Source organism: Nerophis ophidion, linkage group LG04, assembly GCF_033978795.1.
Source record: "Nerophis ophidion isolate RoL-2023_Sa linkage group LG04, RoL_Noph_v1.0, whole genome shotgun sequence".
Taxonomy (NCBI): Eukaryota; Metazoa; Chordata; class Actinopteri; order Syngnathiformes; family Syngnathidae; genus Nerophis; species Nerophis ophidion.
This window is the reverse complement of record NC_084614.1, coordinates 68,259,234-68,281,488: the sequence shown is the minus strand read 5'-3', so window position 1 is coordinate 68,281,488 and position 22,255 is coordinate 68,259,234. Positions and strand designations below refer to the sequence as shown.

General features: G+C 39.8%; 1 protein-coding gene across 1 annotated transcript in view; it reads right to left on the bottom strand.

The window, feature by feature from the left end:
• tmem132e (transmembrane protein 132E) overlaps positions 1-22,255 on the bottom strand; it is a 975,100-nt gene that overhangs the window by 531,765 nt on the left and 421,080 nt on the right. The window lies entirely within an intron of this gene.

The window sequence follows — 22,255 nt, the reverse complement described above, 5'->3', positions numbered from 1 at the left end:
AAAAACAACGACCATAGATTTTATGGTAAAAACTTGCATCTCAGTCGCCAAAATTTTACCGTAAAAATTACAGTGGTACTGTTTTTGTTTTTACAGTAATTCAGCGTAAATTTAACAAGGAGATAAACTGAGTCAGAACCTGTAGAAAAAATGGAAAAAGAAGAGCAGACCCGCTAATATTCTATTGTGCCTCCTCTTCTACTGATTTTTTAATCAAGATGCTTCAGGAAATGCTGAAAGAGCACAAACACATCTACGGTGTCCATGGAAAAAAGAGAGATGGAGGAGCAGGGAAGTCCGGAAATGTCGATTATTTTATTTATTTTGTTGCTTTTTTTTTTAGTTTTGAAATAATCATGGACCAGGGCGATAAAAACAAGCAATGAAGTGATCAAAATAATAGTTGTAGTCGCTGTCACCCGCATTGTCTACGCGGGGAAATGGGCTCCAGTTCTGTAGAGGGTGTTTTAAGTACATTTAGTCATCCACCACTTACTCAAAAACGACATCATGGGAAATGACTGCCGGATTAATTTTCAGGAGCAAAAAAGTTACATGGAAACAACCTTTTAGTGACATTTCAATCATCTGGACACTATGGGTCCTCTAAACACAACCTTCATAGCATTCCCGCAAACTATCCCCTCAAAGAAGCACAGAGGTAAAAAACGATCACATTTCTGAATATTTAGTCAGCACTCCAGCTAATGAACGTCTGACATTTCCGTAATTGTCCGACGCCGTCACCGCTTTCAACGCAACAACGGCAAGAGAAGGAGCGAGTCTCCAAAGCTGCATTAGAAGGCAGAATTCTAGCGCAGTGATTCAAGCCCACTATTTGTGCCAAACACAGGCAATAAAACCCAGCCTGAACAGAAGCAATATTACATTTCTGACCACGTCAGAAATTCCCCCAATTGCTCCATATCCTCTCTGACCACATCGTCCATTTCAAAGGGAGCAAACTATTATAGTGAAAGTGCTTTTTCTTGGGTGTTTCTTATCTGTGAATTGTGTCTGCCGAGACCGGATCAGGATGAAAAGAGCCCTGCCGTGTCGCAACGTGACTACAATTAGAGGGGAGGAAAAAAAAAACTTACCTGTTTGATGAGCAGCATTGACGAGGTGGCAGCATGCGGAGAAACAGAGAGAAAACAGGAGCAAATGTTAGTTACAAAGCGGCACTTGAGCATACTAAAAACACACTTGCATTCTCATCACCAGCTTATAAAATACACAGAGGAGTGATTGGAAGAAAGCAAACATATTTTCTTGAATAATCTCTAGTTTTAAGAAACACCATTACATTTATTGGATTTCATTTCTTTGCTATTTCAAGTCCACGCCACATTTCAGTAGTAAATATGGAAATTACAGTTATTAATCACAGGAGATGTGATGTGCATTGTTGGACGATGGCTAATCATCCCACTTCTGACACCATTTTCGTCACATAACACGCATTACCCTTTACCGAGATGTGCACATTAGTCTTCAGGGTCCTTCCAACCGGGCATACCATGTACTCATAGACAACATCCCACTTCTGACACTATTTGTAATCTGTGCCATCAAGCCGGATTTGAACAAAAGTCAGTTGGATTGAAAAAAAAAACTTACATAATCACTCTACCTCTACACAGTTGCCATATAACAATTAACAAAGTGCCTCCAAATTGTACATCCCACTTCTGGAACCATTTCCGTCACTGTAATCTGTGGCGTCAAACCAGATTTGAAACAGAGTTAAGTAGACTGAAAAAAAAAACTTGCATAATCAGTCTACCTCTACACAGTTGCCATATTACAAGTAAGAAAGTGCCTCCAAACTGTACATCCCACTTCTGGAACCATTTCTGTCACTGTAATCTGTGGCGTCAAACCAGATTTCAACCATAGTCAATTAGATTGGGGAAAAAAAACCCTTTAGATAGTCCCTCTATCTATACACAGTTCCCATATTACAATTAACGAAGTGCCTCCAAACTGTACATCCCACTTCTGGAACCGTTTCCATCACTGTAATCTGTGGCGTCAAACCAGATTTCAACCAGAGTCAATTAGATTGAAAATAAAAAAAACACATTATATAATCACTTTACCTATACACGGTTGCCATATTACAATTAACAAAGTGCCTCCAAATTGTACATCCCACTTCTGGAACCAAATCAATTACTGTAATCTGTGGCATCAAACCAAATTTGAAACAGAGTCAAGTAGATTGAAAAAAAAAAACCTTGCATAATCACTCTACCTCTACACAGTTTCCATATTACAATTAAGAAAGTGCCTCCAAACTGTACATCCCACTTCTTGAACCATGTCCGTCACTGTAATCTGTGGCGTCAAACCAGATTTCCACCAGAGTCAATTAGATTGAAAAAAAAAAAAAACTTTATATAATCCCTCTACCTATACACAGTTGCCATATTACAATTAACAAAGTGCCTCCAAACTGTACATCCCACTTCTTGAACCGTTTCTGTCACTGTAATCTGTGGCATCAAACCAGATTTGAAACAGAGTTAAGTAGACTGAAAAAAAAACTTGCATAATCACTCTACCTCTACACAGTTCCCATATTACAATTAACAAAGTGCCTCCAAACTGTACATCCCACTTCTTGAACCGTTTCCATCACTGTAATCTGTGGCGTCAAACCAGATTTCAACCAGAGTCAATTAGATTGAAAATAAAAAAAACACTTTATATAATCACTTTACCTATACACGGTTGAAGTGAAGTGAATTATATTTATATAGCGCTTTTCTCTAGTGACTCAAAGCGCTTTACATAGTGAAACCCAATATCTAAATTACATTTAAACCAGTGTGGGTGGCACTGGGAGCAGGTGGGTAAAGTGTCTTGCCCAAGGACACAACGGCAGTGACTAGGATGGCGTAAGCGGGAATCGAACCTGCAACCCTCAAGTTGCTAGCACGGCCGCTCTACCAACCGAGCTACATCCCACTTCTGGAACCATTTCTGTCACTGTAATCTGTGGCGTCAAATCAGATTTGAACCATAGTCAATTAGATTGAAAAAAAAAAAAACTTTATATAATCACTCTACCAATACACAGTTGCCATATTACAATTAACGAAGTGCCTCAAAACTGTACATCCCACTTCTTGAACTATGTCCGTCACTGTAATCTGTGGCGTCACACCAGATTTCCACCAGAGTCAATTAGATTGAAAAAAATAAAAAAACACTTTAGATAATCACTGTACCTATACACACAGGTGCCATATTACGATTGACAAAGTGCCTCATCTCTCATAGCTAGACATCCCACTTCTTACACCAATTGTGTCACTGTAATCTGTGGCATCAAACCAGATTTGAACCAGAGTCATTTGTATTAAAAACAACTTGCCTATTAACACTACCTCTACACAGGTGCCATATTTCAAATAACGAAGTGGAGCAGACAATAATATTTGGAGCATGCCTTAAAAGCACTGCCTTTAACGTCCATTACAGCCTGTCGTCACGTCCGCTTTTCATCCATACAAACACTGTGCCGGCCCAGACACATAATATATGCGGCTTCTACACACACTTAAGTGAACGCAACGCATACTTGGTCAACAGCCATACAGGTCACAATGAGGGTGGCCGCATAAACAACTTCAACACTGTTACAAATATGCGCCACACTGTGAACCCACACCAAACAAGAATCACAAACACATTTCGGGAGAACATCCGCACTGTAACACAACATAAACACACCAGAACAAATACCCAGAACCCTTTGCAGCACTAACTCTTCTATGACGCTACAATATACACCACCGCTACTACCAAAACCCCCGTCCCCACTCCCCCATCTCCCAAACAAGAATGACAAACACATTTCGGGAGAACATCCGCACTGTAACATAACATAAACACACCAGAACAAATACCCAGAACCCCTTGCAGCAGTAACTCTTCCATGATGCTACAATATACACCACCAATACCACCAAAACCCCCGTCCCCACTCCCCCATCTCCCAAACAACAATGACAAACACATTTCGGGAGAACATCTGCACCGTAACACAACATAAACAAACCAGAACAAAAACCCAGAACCCCTTGCAGCACTAACTCTTCAAAGAAGCTACAATATACACCACCGCTACCACCAAAACCCCCATCCCCACTCCCCCATCTCCCAAACAAGAATGACAAACACATTTCGGGAAAACATCTGCAGGGTAGAACAACATAAACACTTAAGAACAAATACCCAGAACCCCTTGCAGCACTAACTCTTCCATGACGCTACATTATACACTACCGCTACCACCGAAACCCCCGTACCCACTCCCCCATCTCCCAAACAACAATGACAAACACACTTCGGGAGAACATCCTCGCCGTAACACAACATAAACACACCAGAACAAATACCCAGAACCCCTTGCAGCAGTAACTCTTCCATGATGCTACAATATACACCACGAATACCACCAAAACCCCGTACCCACTCCCCCATCTCCCAAACAACAATGACAAACACATTTCGGGAGAACATCCGCACCGTAACACAACATAAACAAACCAGAAGAAATACCCAGAACCGCTTGCAGCACTTTACTCTTTCTGAGACGCTACAAATTACACCACCGCTACCACCAAAACCCCCGTCCCTAGTCCCCCATCTCCCAAACAATAATGACAAACACATTTCGGGAGAACATCCGCACCGTAGCACAACATAAACAATTAAGAACAAATACCCAGACCCCCTTGCAGCACTTTACTCTTTCTGAGACGCTACAAATTACACCACCGCTACCACCAAAACTCCCGTCCCAAGTCCCCCATTTCCCAAACAACAATGACAAACCAATTTCGGGAGAACATCCGCACCATAACACAACATAAACACACAATAACAAATACCCAGAACCCCATGCAGCACTAACTCTTCCATGACGCTAAAATATACACCACCGCTACCACCAAAACCCCTGTTCCTAGTCCTCCATCTCCCAAACAAGAATGACAAACACATTTCGGGAGAACATCCGCACTGTAACACAACATAAAAACACCAGAACAAATACCCAGAACCCCTTGCAGCACTAAATCTTCCAAGACGCTACAATATACACCACCGCTACCACCAAAACCCCCGTCCCCACTCCCCCATCTCCCAAATTCGGAGGTCTCAAGGTTGGTGAGTATGCCTTACCTCCCTGGAAGTAGTCCCAAACAGGTATTTGGCATCTAATCATCCCACTTCTAACACCATTTTGTCACATACATGTGTGTTGTGTGGGCTTCACGGTGGCAGAGGGGTTAGTCTGTCTGCCTCACAATACGAAGGTCCTGGAGTCCTGGGTTCAAATCCAGGCTCGGGATCTTTCTGTGTGGAGTGTGCATGTTCTCCCCGTGAATGCGTGGGTTCCCATCCGGGTACTCCGGCTTCCTCCCACTTCCAAAGACATGCACCTGGGGATAGGTTGATTGGCAACACTAAATTGGCCCTAGTGTGTGAATGTGAGTGTGAATGTTGTCTGTCTATCTGTGTTGGCCCTGCGATGAGGTGGCGACTTGTCCAGGGTGTACACCGCCTTCCGCCCGATTGTAGCTGAGATAGGCGCCAGCGCCCCCCGCGACCCCGAACGGTAATAAGCGGCAGAAAATGGATGGATGGATGTGTGTTGTGAACCCAAGTCTGTCAAGATTAAAAGGCCAGACTTGCTCTACCTCCCTCTACTGGACATAGGTCTAAATCCTACAAAGGTCTCTCATGGGTTACTCCACCTCCCCCTACTGGAGCTATACCGACGTCATACACAGGTGGTTTCACGGCTAATCATCCCACGTTTGACACCGTGTTTGTCGGAAATTTGAAGCATTTGAAGCCTCTCTACAGGCGGTGCTCACGTCCCACACATAGACCCCACTTCTGACACCTTTTTTTGGCAGCCAAATCTGCGGCTTAGTAGTCATAACCTAGAATTCAGTTTCTCCTGGCAGCCGAGACCTGATCCTGATTGAATAAACTCATTGAGACGAGGAAGAAACCTGCGAAATAGAAGCAGCTGAGGTCGGCATGACGTGACGCAAGGGACGCACTCTGCATCAAACTTTTGAAACTGGTCCTGGGCTTTAAGTCTTGCCAAAAGGTTAATGTGGTGCACTCTCTTTCTCTCCCTGGGAGTAATTACAAAGGGGAATACATCATGTTAATGTTTTTTGTGGTTCTGGAAAAGAAGTATCGCCCTTTGCTCGCACCTCCACTTAAACAGTTTTTGTTTGGGAATCCGTATTTATTTTCTTTTTAGGAGTCCAGCTGGTAAATTATTAACACGGTGGGCCAAGCACAGCATGTGGTGCCTCCAAGCTGGAGACCTCCTTGCGGATTCCCTGTTCCATCCATCCATCTGATATATACTAGTGAAACTTTGAAGACCGTGCAAAGGTTTGTTGAAACTAATATATGAGATTAGCTCTTAACGTGCGAGACTGCCCCAAAGCGTCACATTGTGGTTCTGTGGGCGGTCTGAGTCATATTAGAGTCTGCACGTATCTCTTCTGTGTGACTGCCATCTGCTGGTCAAACTTATCATTTCACCACGTACCAAGATGAAATAGATTTGAGGTCGGTAAGCACAACCAACATTATTCCATACATTAGGCCATGGGTGTCAATCTCTGGCCCGCGGGCCAAATTTGGCCCTTGATGCAATATCAAATTAACATTAGAGCTGGCCCGCCGGTATTATACAGCGCCGGTGTCGCTGTAACACCGCACACCGCATTCACCGCTAATACTCATACTTGCTAACCCCCCCGATTTTCCAAGGAGACTCCCAAATTTCAGTGCCCCTCACGAAAATTACAGGGGGCAACCATTCTCCCAAATTTCTCCCGATTCCCACCTGGACAACAATATTGGGGGCGCACTTTAAAGGCACTGCCTCAAGCGTCCTCTAAAACCTTTCGCCACGTCCGGTTTTCCTACGTGGAAACAGCGTGCCGGCCTAGTCACATGATATATGTGGCATTTACACACACACACGCTAATGCATTGCAAGCTTGGTCAACGGCCATACAGGTCATACTGAGGGTGGCCGTATAAACAACTTTAAGACTGTTACAAATACGAGCCACACTGTGAACCAACACTAAACGATAATGACAAGCAAATCTCGGGAGAACATCCGCACTGTAACACAACATAAACACAACAGAACAAAAGCACAGAACCCCTTGCAGTACTACCTCTTCCTGGACGCTACAATATAAAAATGTATTATTAGCTTGTGGGAAAAGTTTATTTTTATATTTACCTGAGAAGTCTGCAAATAGAAAAGAGGCATTCAATTTGCATTAAAATTTGATTTGATATGCCATTGCTATTCTTAAATTATTATTATTATTATTATTTGAAACTCGATTTTACATGTCACTATAAAGTTATACAAGTCTCGCTTGTTCAATTTTCAATGCAAAACTTGTTTGGGTCCCTATTAAAAGGTTAATTTGTTCAAACTTGGCCCGCGGCTTTGTTCAGTTTTAAATTTTGGCCCACTCTGCGTTTGAGTTTGACACCCCTGCATTAGGCGCACCGGCCGATAAGGGGCACTGTCGATTTTTGAGAAAATGAAAGGATTTTAAGTGCGCCTTATAGTCCGAAAAATAGAGTACGGTTTTATCCGACCCGCGGGATGAGTTTGCTAAGTTTAAAAATGAGCCGAAATGTTTGAATGAAAAAAAAAACGCTGTTATAAATGTGTCCATTGGATGTCGCAGTAGCAATTATTTGTATCTTTGTAGATGACGCTACATATGTAAAAAAAATAAATAAACCACTAGTCGAGGAAAATTACCACATACCGTATTTCCTTGAATTGCCGCAGGGCATATAGTATGCGCCTGCCTTGAATTACAAACTCGCTTCGCCAAATAATTAGCGCCTGCTTAGTATTACCACCTGGTCAAACTCGTGACGTCACGAGTGACACTTCCCCTGTCATCATTTTCAAAATGGAGGAGGCTGGTTTCAATACCGGTAATTTGAAATTGCATAAAGGGAAGAAGATTAAGAGCTATTCAGTAGGATTTAAGGTCCAAGATTACATCACTCTCAAATTTTTACTGCATGCCTTTGGTAAGTGCCGGAGTGAGAAGAGGTTTTAAAATATTTAGCGCATGCTTACTTTTACCGCATGCCTTTGGTAAGGGCAGGAGTGAGAAGAGGTTTTAGATTAATTAGCGCCCCGGCGGCAATTCAAGGAAATACGGTAAATAAGTATTTTGATTTTGATATTATTTGATATAATTTTATTATCTTGATAGATTGAAAATTAACACCAATGAATTGACTGATGAACATTATCACATCATTTATTCAGAATAAATGATGACAAATAAAGATATAATACTATTAACCGCAACATGTAAGTGTAAAAAAAAAAAAAAACAAGAACATTATGATTTGTAAATTTTCAGAATGTGCTTGTTCTATTTTTAAACAAAGAAAAACAATCTGAAGTTGTCTTTATTTTTAAGTTATCGTGCTGTGATTTTACCAGTCCGGCCCACTTGGGAGTTACATTTTCAGAATGTGCTTGTTCTATTTTTAAACAAAGATAACAATCTGAAATTGTCTTTATTTTTAGGTTATCGTGCTGTGATTTTACCAGTCCGGCCCACTTGGGAGCTATAGTTTCACAATGTGCTTGTTCTATTTTTAAACAAAGAAAACAATCTCAAATTGTCTTTTTGTTTAGGTTATCGTGCCGTGATTTTACCAGTCTGGCCTACTTGGAAGTTACATTTTCCAGAATGTGCTTTTTCCATTTTCAAACAAAGAAAACAATCTGAAGTTGTCTTTATTTTTAAGTTATCGTGCCGTGATTTTACCAGTCCGGCCCACTTGGGAGCTACATTTTCAGAATGTGCTTCTTCTATTGTTACACAAAGAAAACAATCTGAAATTGTCTTTGTTTTTAGGTTATCGTGCCGTGATTCTAACAGTCTGGCCCACTTGGAAGTTACATTTTCAGAATGTGCTTGTTCTATTTTCAAACAAAGAAAACAATCTGAAGTAGTCTTTATTTTTAAGTTATCGTGCCGTGAGTTTACCAGTCCAGCCCACTTGGAAGTTACAGTTTCAGAATGGGGTTGCTCTATTTTTAAACAGAGAAAAACAATGTGAAGTTGTCTTTATTTTTAGGTTATCGTGCTGTGATTTTACCAGTCCGGCCCACTTGGGAGCTACATTTTCAGAATGTGCTTGTTCTATTGTTACACAAAGAAAACAATCTGAAATTGTTTTTATTTTTACGTTATTGTGCCGTGATTCTACCAGTCTGGCCCACTTGGAAGTTACATTTTCAGAATGAGGTTGCTGTATTTTTAAACAGAGAAAAACAATCCGAAGTTGTCTTTATTTTTAAGTTATCATGCTTTGATTTTACCAGTTTGGCACACTTGGAAGTTACATTTTTCAGAATGTGCATTTTCCATTTTCAAACAAAGAAAACAATATGAAGTGGTCTTTATTTTTAGGTTATCGTGCCAATAAGTGGGAGTAGATTTTTCTCCATTTGGCCCCCCATCTAAAATGAGTTTGACACTCCTGGTTTAGATATCCATCCATCCATTTTCTCCCACTTGGAGCCTATCTCAGCTGCATTCGGGCGGAAGGCGGGGCACCCTAATTTTGATAATTATGGCTTATCGCTAATGAAAACCTCAAATTGAAAAGCTCCAAAAAAATAAAAAACAAAATGGGGTTTTCACAAGCTGAGCATGAAAATGATAACAAAGGCTTAACATATCTTACTTGGCTTGTAATTGTAGTTTAATTGCTGACAGGAATTTGTTGAGTTTCACCTGCAGATCAGAAAGCAGCATCCGCTTGTACGTTTTCAGTTCAATACAAGAGGAACCATTTGACGGAGGTCTTTCGGGACCGAGCGTTGCGTGTGACAGGTGATGTCGATTTATTCGCAACTAATTTTAGCCGCATTCAGCGCTCGGCAGATGGTCCGTTTGGTTGTTGGATTTGCTCTCCAAAAAAAATTGCCTGCAAGCAAAATAAACATATGAAATCTGACAGTCGCATGTGTGTGAGGGGAATGTTTTTCTGTTGCACTCACCGGATAAACGTGAATGTAAGTTGATAGACAATTACAGCAATTATATAACTTGATATTGTTAAGAATTAGGTTGATTGTGATGAAAAATGGGTGCACTACCTGGATGCAAAAAAATAAAAAAGTAATCATATCATTGGGTACACATATATTTCTAGTTTAGTTATTTGTATTACTATTAGTGCCACTTTGACAAAAATAAAGTTATGTGTGTTCTGGCAACATTTAAATACCAATCAATCAGTCAAATTTAATTAATTATAGCCCGAAATCACGAGTGTATCAAAGGGCTGCACGAGCCACAACGACATGCTCGGCTCGGATCCCAAATATATTGTTATTAGTAAGCAGAAAGCCACATAGTGCCGTAATTTTCTTCCTGCTATTTTGTGGATATTTGTCATTCATTAGCGGCATCATGTCTGAGTTAAAGTTATCCAAATGCTGAGATTTTAAGCAAATAAATGGGATCCTTTGGTGAGCTGCTCAAAATCGTCCAGCCAGCAATCTGTGGTAGACCCCTGGTATAGAGACTATACTAAAAGTGTATGACCATATTTGGGTAAAAAAAAAGTGATTGATTTAATTGATCCTACTTCTGACACCGAACAGAAGCACTTCACTTGGCACACAACATATCTTGTCTGCACATGCTTGTATTCTTAATTTAATCCCGCTTCTGACACCAAACAAAATACGGCATGCTTGCACGAGCGTGTATGTTTTTGTTTGATCCCACTCCTGACACCGAACGGACGCACTTCACTTGGCAGAATACATATTTTGTCTCCACATACTTGTATTTTTAATTTAATCCCGCTTCTGACACCAAACAAAATATGGCATGCTTGCACCAGCGTGTATGTTTTTGTTTGATCCCACTTCTGACACCAAATAGAAGCACTTCACTTTGGACAAAATATGTTGTGCCTGCGGTATAGCTCGGTTGGTAGAGCGGCTGTGCCAGCAACTTGAGGGTTGCAGGTTCGATCCCCGCTTCCGCCTTCCTAGTCAATGCCGTTGTGTTCTTGGGCAAGACACTTTACCCACCTGCTCCCAGTGCCACCCACAGTGGTTTAATTGTAACTTAGATGTTGGGTTTCACTATGTAAAGCGCTTTGAGTCACTTGAGGAAAAAGCGCTATATAAATATAATTCACTCCACTTCACTTCACATGCTTGTATGTTTCTATTTAATCCCGCTTCTGACACCCAACAGGAGCAAAGGCTCCTAATTTAGCTGCTGACATATGCAGTAACAGATTGTGTCATTTTCCATTCTATTATTTTGTCAAAATTATTAAGAACAAGTGGTAGAAAATGAATTATTAATCTACTTGTCCATTTCCTGTTAATATCTGCTTACTTTCTCGTTAAATATGTTAATATGTATTATCACTTATTCTTCTCTTGTTTGGATGCTTTACATTAGTTTTAGATGATACCACAAATTTGGGTATCAATCCGATACCAATTAGCTACAGGATCATACAATGGTCGTATTCAAAGTCCTCATGTGTCCAGGGACATATTTCCTGAGTTTATAAACATTATATAAATGTTTTAAAAACAAAAGATGTTGTGATGCCAAAAAATATCAACGTGATCATAGTAGTATTGACTAGATACGCTATTGTAGTTGGTATCATTACAGTGGATGTCAGGTGTAGGTCCACCAATGTTGTTTGTTTACATTTTGATGAAGGTGCGCTACGGTGTGTAGTGAAGCATGTTTAGCTATTCCTCGTCCAGCAGGGATGATACTTGTAAGAAATGTACTTTATTTGTCGCCATGGAGACCAGGATTAGGGATTTAGAAGTAGCTAAAACACTGCAGACTGCGGATGTACGTTAGCCGCTAGCTAGCCCGCCATGTCTTAAAGCACCTCTTCCTGAGGGCGTTTCAGTGTTATAACTTCACCTCTATTGTTAGTTTTTAAGCCGAAATGCGTCCATTCTCCCTTTTCTGTCTACACACTGTGTCTGCTTGTAAGTACTCCGTGATTGTGCGCTGCCGAACATGCTCCTCTGCTCGCAAAACCAGCAATGACGCGACGTGACCTGCCGGTACTTTTAAAACAGAGTATAGTACTGTTTTTGATTCATTAGTAGTGTGATACTGTACCAGTGCCGATATACCCTACAACCCTACTGTACAGTATGGTGAAATGTACTACCATATACAGTGGGGCAAAAAAGTATTTAGTCGGCCACCGATTGTGCAAGTTATCCCACTTAAAATGATGACAGAGGTCTGTAATTTTCATCATAGGTACACTTCAACTGTGAGAGACAGAATGTGAAAAAATTTTAGGAATTTTTAAGAATGTATTTGTAAATTATGATGGAAAATAAGTATTTGGTTAACCATTCGAAGCTCTCACTGATGGAAGGAGGTTTTGGCTCAAAATCTCACGATACATGGCCCCATTCATTCTTTCCTTAACACGGATCAATCGTCCTGTCCCCTTAGCAGAAAAAAAGCCCCAAACCATGATGTTTCCACCCCCATGCTCCACAGTAGGTTTGGTGTTCTTGGGATGCAACTCAGTATTCTTCTTCCTCCAAACACGACGAGTTGAGTTTATACCAAAAAGTTCTATTTTGGTTTCATCTGACCACATGACATTCTCCCAATCCTCTGCTGTATCATCCATGTATCCATTTTGGTATAAACTCAACTCGTCGTGTTTGGAGGAAGAAGAATACTGAGTTGCATCCCAAGAACACCATACCTACTGCGTAGCATGGGGGTGGAAACATCATGCTTTGGGGCTGTTTTTCTGCTAAGGGGACAGGACAATTGATCCGTGTTAAGGAAAGAATGAATGGGGCCATGTATCGTGAGATTTTGAGCCAAAACCTGCTTCCATCAGTGAGAGCTTTGAATGGTTGACCAAATGCTTATTTTCCACCATAATTTATAAATGAATTCTGTAAAATTCCTTCAATGTGAATCCCTGGATTTTTTTTTCACATTCTGTCTCTCACAGTTGAAGTGTACCTATGATGAAAATTACAGACCTCTGTCATCATTTTAAGTGGGAGAACTTGCACAATCGGTGGCTGACTAAATACTTTTTTGCCCCACTGTATATACATATACATATACATACACATACATAGATATACACACACACACATACGCACAGATAGACATACATACATACATATACACACACACACACACACACACACATATATATATATATATATGTATATATATATATATATATATGATTCTCACTATTATGTTTGATCCACTTTGGACTGGACTCTCACTATTATGTTACAGCCACTACGGACTTGACTTCCACAATATTATGTCAGACCCACTCGACATCCATTGCATTCGGTCTCCCCTAGAGAGGGGGGGTTACCCACATTTGCGGTCATCTCCAAGGTTTCTCATAGTCATTCTCATCGACGTCCCACTGGGTTGTGAGTTTTTCCTTGCTCAGTAATTACTTTTTTGCCCCACTGTATTTATCAGTGACAGAGCAGTAAGGGGCTAGGAATAAGTTTGTGGACACACAATATACCACTTTTTAAAAAGACTGTCTATATTCTTGCATCAGACACGACGGGGGGCTACGGGACCGGTATGTGTCAGAGGCGGTATTGTACCAAATCTGATTAATTAGTACCGTGGTACTATACTAATACCGGTATACCGTACAACCATGCTACTTACTCCTTTTCGGACATGTTGGATTTCGTGCTGTTGAAAACAAACGCAACCATGAGAGTAGCCTTAGCCTAGGAACATGCTTGACCCTACTAGAACTGTTCCACGGGTTGTTGCTATGTACCAAGAAATCCGTCTGGATGTTGTCCTATTTACCATTCAGACATGCATGGGGAGGTTTTTATCAAAAGCTGCTGTTTGCAAACAGTACAAAGAAACAACTGCATGTTTAATTTAGCAGCCGGGGTCCATGCAACACCTACGAATTCAGTTTTATGTCAACCCAAACTTTCCTTAAGAGGAGTCGGAGTTATAGCCTATGCGGCATATGGTACAGTACACATCCTCCCGCTGGATTGATAGCAGGCAACATATTTCTAGAGAGTTGCTGGAGGCAGCTGTTCTTTCTAAAAAGGCACTCAGGTTAGAAGAAGGTAATAAAATCCCAGCCTACATTCCCATGAATCCACCCGAAGACGAGATCTTTGCCTCTCTATCACACAAAAGACTATTTCTCTCAGCTAACTGCGAATTACAGGAGGGATGGATGTTTCCCGTAGGCCGGTCTTATGTCACCGCCCGTGAAGAAAAAAAAAAAAACCCCACCAAAGTCGTCGTAATTTATCCGGGATAGATCAGCGAGGACTCCATTCCTGAGAGAATAGGGCTAAGGGAAAATAAAATATAAAAAGTACGACAATGGTCTCACCTGCATTTCACCCCTATTCTAAGGCTCTGTTATCTGGCAGCTTCTCAAACGTTTAAAATTTTTTTTTTTAAACGGTCTTCACTTATCGCACTTGTAATTAGACGCGTCGGCGGCGACGTCTAAACGCTGACCCGGGTGGTCGGGCTCGCAGTATTCCGGGTTTTTGAAAAATGAAGGTGCGTTTATGTGGCACCCCGCAAAGTTCTGATCAAAGTTTGTTGAGGGCACAACAAAACAGGACTGCAAAGAGTGCTGCAAACTCATATAAATCCCTTCGGAATTCTAACAATTAGCAAACAGATTAATGTCATTCAATAAGTAACTAGGGATTGTTGTTTACGTTGACAAATGCCATATTTTAGACTGCAAAATTAATACATTTGAGACAGGGGTCGGCAACCCAAAATGTTCAAAGAGCCGCATTGGCCCACAAATACAAAAAAGTAATCTGTCTGTAGCCGAAAAATTTTAAAAGACATATTGAATTGAATTATATTTATATAGCGCTTTTCTCTAGTGACTCAAAGCGCTTTAGAGAGTGAAACCCAATATCTAAGTTACATTTTTAAACCAGTGTGGGTGGCACTGGGAGCAGGTGGGTAAAGTGTCTTGCCCAAGGACACAACAGCAGTGACTAGGATGGCAGAAGCGGGGATTGAACCTGCAACCCTCAAGTTGCTGGCACGGCCGCTCTACCAACAGAGCTATACCGCCCCACTATAATGATGTAAGTAGCTAATTAGCTATTTTAGCCTACTATCAAAACGACTATGTGTCGCAGGCTGACGCAAATCTTTGTTGACAGAAATGTTCAAATATAATATTTATTTTACACATTTTTACAACATTGGAAAACATTAGTAAAACTTCTCAGAGGGTGAGATAACTCCTTGAAATTACTGTCTAAGAATGACCTCAGATGTGTGTGTCCCATACTTGCCAACCCTCCCGGATATTCCAGGAGACTCCTGAAATTCAGCGCATCTCCCGAAAACCTCCCGGGAGAAATTTTCTCCCGAAATTCATCCGGAGCTGGAGGCTACGTCCCCTCCAGCTCCTTGGGAAAAGCCTGTTTTCACGTCCGCTTTCCCATGTATAAACAGCTTGCCTGCCCAATCCCGTCACAACATCTACAGATTTTTAATAAAAAAACTGCACACACAAGGAGACGAAGCAGAAGAACGAGGAAGTTAGAGCCATGGCGACGCCGTCTGTAATAGAGTGATCTATGTTGTCTGTTGCCATCTCCTGGTGAATGTAGGCCGGGGTTGCTTTTTGATTGGCCAGTACGCAAATGACAGAACAAAGGTTACTCAAATAGTGAAAGGTAAGTGTTTTTGTTTTTTTTAGTAACCAGCAAGCACAGTACAGTTAGTAGAACAACTGTGTTTTTATTACTGTGTATTTGATAGGTGTCGTCTGAAATTCAACTATTTATTTTATGTACATACAGTGGGGCAAAAAAGTATTTAGTCAGCCACCGATTGTGCAAGTTCTCCCACTTAAAATGATGACAGAGGTCTGTAATTTCGTGAAATTAAGAGGCAGGTGCGTGTCAAAAACACAAGGCAGGTGACACTAATATGTAACTATGACAACAGAACAAAACAGGAAGTGCCACCAGGAACTAAGGAAGACAAAATAACAGAACAAAACCTGAATATGCCATGATCCAAGTAGCGGATCATGACAATATCACCCTTATTTGAGATATTTAATCTTACTTAGATTTCAGTTTTTGCAGTGCAGTCGTGCACAAGCGACGGGATGGCAACTCCTGTCGCCACGCATCTAACCTCTTAACCCAGTAGTTCTCAACCTTTTTTCAGTGATGTACCCCGTGAACATTTTTTTAATTCAAGTACCCCCTAATCAGAGCAAAGCATTTTTGGTTGAAAAAAAGAAATAAAGAAGTAAAATACAGCACTATGTCATCAGTTTCAGATTTATTAAATTGTATAAATATTGCTGATTTGTAGTGGTCTCTCTTGAACTATTTGGAAAAAAAGATATAAAAATAACTAAAAACTTGTTGAAAAATAAACAAGTGATTCAATTATAATTAAAGACTTCTCCACATAGAAGTAATCATCAACTTAAAGTGCTCTCTTTGGGGATTGTAATGGAGATCCACCTGGATTCATCAACTTCATTCTAAACATTTCTTCACAAAAAAATAAATCGTTAACATCAATATTTATGGAACATGTCCACAAAAAAATGTAGCTGTCAACACTGAATATTGCATTGTTGCATTTCTTTTCACAGTTTATGAACTTACGTTCATATTTTGTTGAAGTACCATATTTCCTTGAATTGCCACAGGGCATATAGTATGCGCCTGCCTTGAATTACTGCCGGGTCTAACTCACTTCGCAAAATAATTAGCGCATGCTTAGTATTACCGCTGGGTCAAACTTGTCACGTCACGAGTGACACTTCCCCCGTCATCTTTTTCAAAATGGAGGAGGCTGATTTCAATAACTCTAATTTGAAATCGCATTAAGTGAAGACGATTAAGAACTATTCAGTGGGATTGAAGGTCCAGGCATACATCACACTCCAATTTTTACTGCATGCCTTTGGTAAGTGCCGGAGTGAGAAGAGGTTTTAAAATAATTAGCGCATGCTTACTTTTACCGCATGCCTTTGGTAAGCGCAGGAGTGAGAAGAGGTTTTAAATTAATTAGCGCCCTGGCGGCAATTCAAGGAAATACGGTACTATTCAATAAATATATTTATAAAGGATTTTTGAATTGTTGCTATTTTTAGAATATTAAAAAAAAAAATTCACGTACCCCTTGGCATACCTTCAAGTACCCCCAGGGGTACGCGTACTCCCATTTGAGAACCACTGCAATAAACAACAGCAACGCAACACAATTGAATGTGGTCTTCAGAGTTACTGTTTGCATATTCTCCAAAGGCTCCAGCTTCTCCACACATCAACTCAGCTGCGGTCAAGTAAGTCTTATGATCTAGCTTTGACAAGTCCAAGTGCCACAGTGCCCCGTGGGGGCCAGAGAAGACGCCTGTCCAGTTCCCTCCTTCTTCTGCTTTCCCAGGCCTTTTTATAGACCTTTTTTTTCTTCAGTATCTCAACCATGATGCCTATTTCTTCACATTTACATCAGTCTCTGCTCTGAAGTCTCTCCGCTGCTCACTCACCCTCCATCTCAGGCTCCCGCCCCCAGGGACGACCATTACCAGGGGGACTGGGGGATAATGGGACAGGCTTTTCGCAGGCTGAAGATCAACCTGGACCGCTACGTGCATGGTCAGTGCACACACCATGCCCTGCTGGCGCCTACAGCCCGGGACCCCCGCGGAGCATCTCGCATCACACAGATATGCACGCGAATAAGCAAATTGGACCACCGCGGCGTTTTTTTGTGGACACAGCTTTAGCTTTCTTTGGCTGACAGCACGACAAAAATCATGCGCCATGACCTCAAAATTTATTGTTTGTATAACCATTTAGCTAACGAGGTAGCAATCACATTGTCGGTGCAATACATTAAAGGTAGACACATTGAGAATGCACGTTTATGACTAATATATATACACATGTATAAGTATATATACAGTATATACATATATATTCATATATATATCTACATATTTACATGCATATACATACACATATATATGTAAATACATGTATATATACATACACATATATATATGTATATACATATATATATACATATATATATATATACACATATATATGTATATATATGTACATACATATATATGTATATACATATACATATACATACATACATATATATATATATATATATATATATATATATATATATATATATATATATATATACACATACATATATAAATATACATACATATATACAGTGGGGGAAAAAAGTATTTAGTCAGCCACCGATTGTGCAAGTTCTCCCACTTAAAATGATGACAGACGTCTGTAATTTTCATCATAGGTACACTTCAACTGTGAGAGACAGAATAAGAAAAAAAATCCAGGAATACACATTGTAGGACTTTTAAAGAATTTATTTGTAAATTATGGTGAAAAATAAGTATTTGGTCAACCATTCAAAGCTCTCACTGATGGAAGGAGGTTTTGGCTCAAAATCTCACGATACATGGCCCCATTCATTCTTTTCTTAACACGGATCAATCGTCCTGTCCCCTTAGCAGAAAAACAGCCCCAGAGCATGATGTTTCCACCCCCATGCTTCACAGTAGGTGTGGTGTTCTTGGGATGCAACTCAGTATTCTTCTTCCTCCAAACAGGACGAGTTGAGTTTATACCAAAAAGTTCTATTTTGGTTTCATCTGACCACATGAAATTCTCCCAATCCTCTGCTGTATCATCCATGTATCCATGTATCGTGAGATTTTAAGCCAAAACCTCCTTCCATCAGTGGGAGCTCTCAATGGTTGACCAAAGACTAATTTCCCACCATAATTTACAAATAAATTCTTAAAAATTCCAACAATGTGAATTCCTGGATTTTTTTTTCACATTCTGCCTCTCACAGTTAAGGTGTACCTATGATGAAAATTACAGACTTCTGTCATCATTTTAAGTGGGAGAACTTGCACAATCGGTGGCTGACTAAATACTTTTTTGCCCCACTGTATATACATATACATATATATACACATACGTAGATATACATTCATACATACATATACACACACACACACACACACATATATATATAAATATATATATATATATATATATATATATATATATATATATATATATATATATATATATATATATGATTCTCACTATTAATTTGGATCCACTATGGACTGGACTCTCACTATTATGTTAGAGCCACTATGGACTGGACTTCCACAATATTATGTCAGACCCACTCGACGTCCATTGCATTCGGTCTCCCCTAGAGGAGGGTGGTGGGGGGGTTACCCACATTTGCGGTCATCTCCAAGGTTTCTCATAGTCATTATCATCGACGTCCCACTGGGTTGTGAGTTTTTCCTTGCCCTTATGTGGGCGCTGAACTGCGGATGTCGCTGTGGCTTGTGCAGCCCTTTGAGACACTTGTGATTTAGAGCTGTATAAATAAACATTGATTGATTGATTGATTGATTGATTGATTATGACATTTAATACTCTCATCTGCCTGGCTAACCCTCACTTTTGGTGGGCTTTCATTTTGCTGTGGTTATTTTACTATTTAAATGTTTTTATTAATCAATCCAACAAAAATAATACACAATAATACCATAATAACAGAATTCCAATTCCAAAACCAAACCCAGCCCAGCAACATTCAGAATAGCAATCGACAGAGCAATACAGAGGACACAAAAACATGACACAAAACAATCCAAAAGTAGTCAAACAAAAATGAATAATACTAACACCAGTGTCGATATTACTACGAATTCCAACATAGCTCTTGTGTTTTTAGTGTTTTCCTGCCTTCTTCTTTGTCTGCACCTGTGTATTTAGTGATTCGTCCTCGGCAGAGGTGGGTAGTAACGCGCTACATTTACTCCGTTACATTTACTTGAGTAACTTTTGGGATAAATTGTACTTCCACGAGTAGTTTTTATGCAACATACTTTTACTTTTACTTGAGTATATTTATAGAGAAGAAACGCTACTTTTACTCCGTTCCATTTATCTACATTTAGCTCGCTACTCGCTACTTTTTTTATCGATCTATTAATGTTTGTTTTGGTTTATGACAGAGCTTCAAAGTAGAATCTACGCATGCCTGCGTTTCACCAATCACATGCAGTCACTGGTGACGTTGGACCAATCAAACAGAGCCAGGTGGTCACATGACCCGACTTAAACAAGTTAAAAAACTTATTGGGGTGTTACCATTTAGTGGTCAATTGTACGGATTATGTACTGTACTGTGCAATCTACTAATAAAAGTTTCAATCAATCAATCAAAAGTGTAAAGGAAAAAAGACACTTTTTATTTCAACCGTACTTCCCGTCATAAGCCTAAAGACTGATCACACAGTTCCTGTCTTCACAATAAAAGCGCTGCTCTATCGCGCCTGCGCTAACAAAATAAGAGACTCCGAAAGCCAGCGCAAACAAGTGAGCAAGCTACGGAGTTTGCCGCCAATGTATTTCTTGTAAAGTGTATAAAAACGAATATGGAAGCTGGACAGATGAGATGCCAAAAACCAACGACTTTCATGTGGTATTAGACAGAAAAGAGGAACTTTTTTTATCCTCCATTTGAAAACGTGAACGTCTGATTCCAATCATTGCAAGTCATCAGAATCAGGTAATACACCAACTTATATTCTTGTCTTCATGAAAGATAGGAATCTATATGTTAAACATGCATGTATATTCATTAAAACACCTTCAACATGTGAACAAAAACGGCAAAATAAATAAATAGAAATTATATACTGTATATATAAATGTATGTATGTATATATATATATATATATATATATATATATATATATATATATATATATATATATATATATATATATGATATGTGTGTATAAATGATTTGTGTGTGTGTATAAATGATATGTGTGTGTATGTATATATGAGGTAGATCACCTCGACTTGGTCATTTACTAAGTAATTGATAAACGTTGAAAAACTTATTGGGGTGTTACCATTTAGTGGTCAATTGTATGGAATATGTACTGTACTGTGCAATCTACTCATACAAGATTTAATCAATCAATCAAATCAATGAATGCCTATTGAGCCTATGGTGCTGTTAAGTTATTGTGGCTCAATGTGCCATTTTTTAAATTTTATTTTAATGTACTAACTATTATTTAATATATAATATTGTTTTTGTTGCTTAAGAGATATTCCTGGCTCTGAATTTGCTCATTGCTATTTTTATGTTTTTGTGCATTATTTTTTTGCCGTAATCAGGTTACTCATCAGTTACTCAGTACTTAAGTAGTTTTTTCACAACATACTTTTTACTTTTACTCAAGTAAATATTTGGATGACTACCCCTTACTTTTACTTGAGTAATAAATCTCTAAAGTAACTGTACTCTTACTTGAGTACAATTTCTGACTACTCTACCCACCTCTGGTCCTCGGCGAGGGACGGACCTTGAGGCACACCTGCTCGGAAATAGCACACCAGTATTTAGGCTCGTCACTGTCAGCTTGGCCTTGCCGGTTATTGTATCCAGAACTCCTCTCGTGCATGCACCTGCTTCACCAGATCTGGCACGTTATCGCTACTTTTTCCTGAATTCCCTAACCTCATGTGTGTTTATTTCCTAGTCCCCCTGAGGTAAGAGGATTTCTTTTGCTGGACTCTTGCCTTGCTCAGTGTGCCCTGACCCTTTCCCCTGCCGACCTCCGAGAGAACCAATTTTGCCTAGATTACATGGTGTGCGTTTCTGCCCCATCGCCCTTAGTTATACCTTTTTGTCTAATAACATTTTTTCATTTTTGTAATTCCACCTTGTCTCCCATCTCTGCATCCTGCAGTCACCCCCACTTGACCAAGACCTTCACAATAGCAGTGATTACAAATCCCTCATTGACATTATAATTACAGACATTTATAAAAAAAATAAAAACATTTAAAAAATGAACAATAGTGTTACAGGGGCTTACACTTGAATCGCATCTCATAAACTTGACAACATTGTGTCCAATAGTTTCCACGAAAAAAATCGAGTGAGTCACTTTAATATTGATCATCATACACGCAGAACATCATGCATGTTATTACAACTACAGTGCATACACTGTC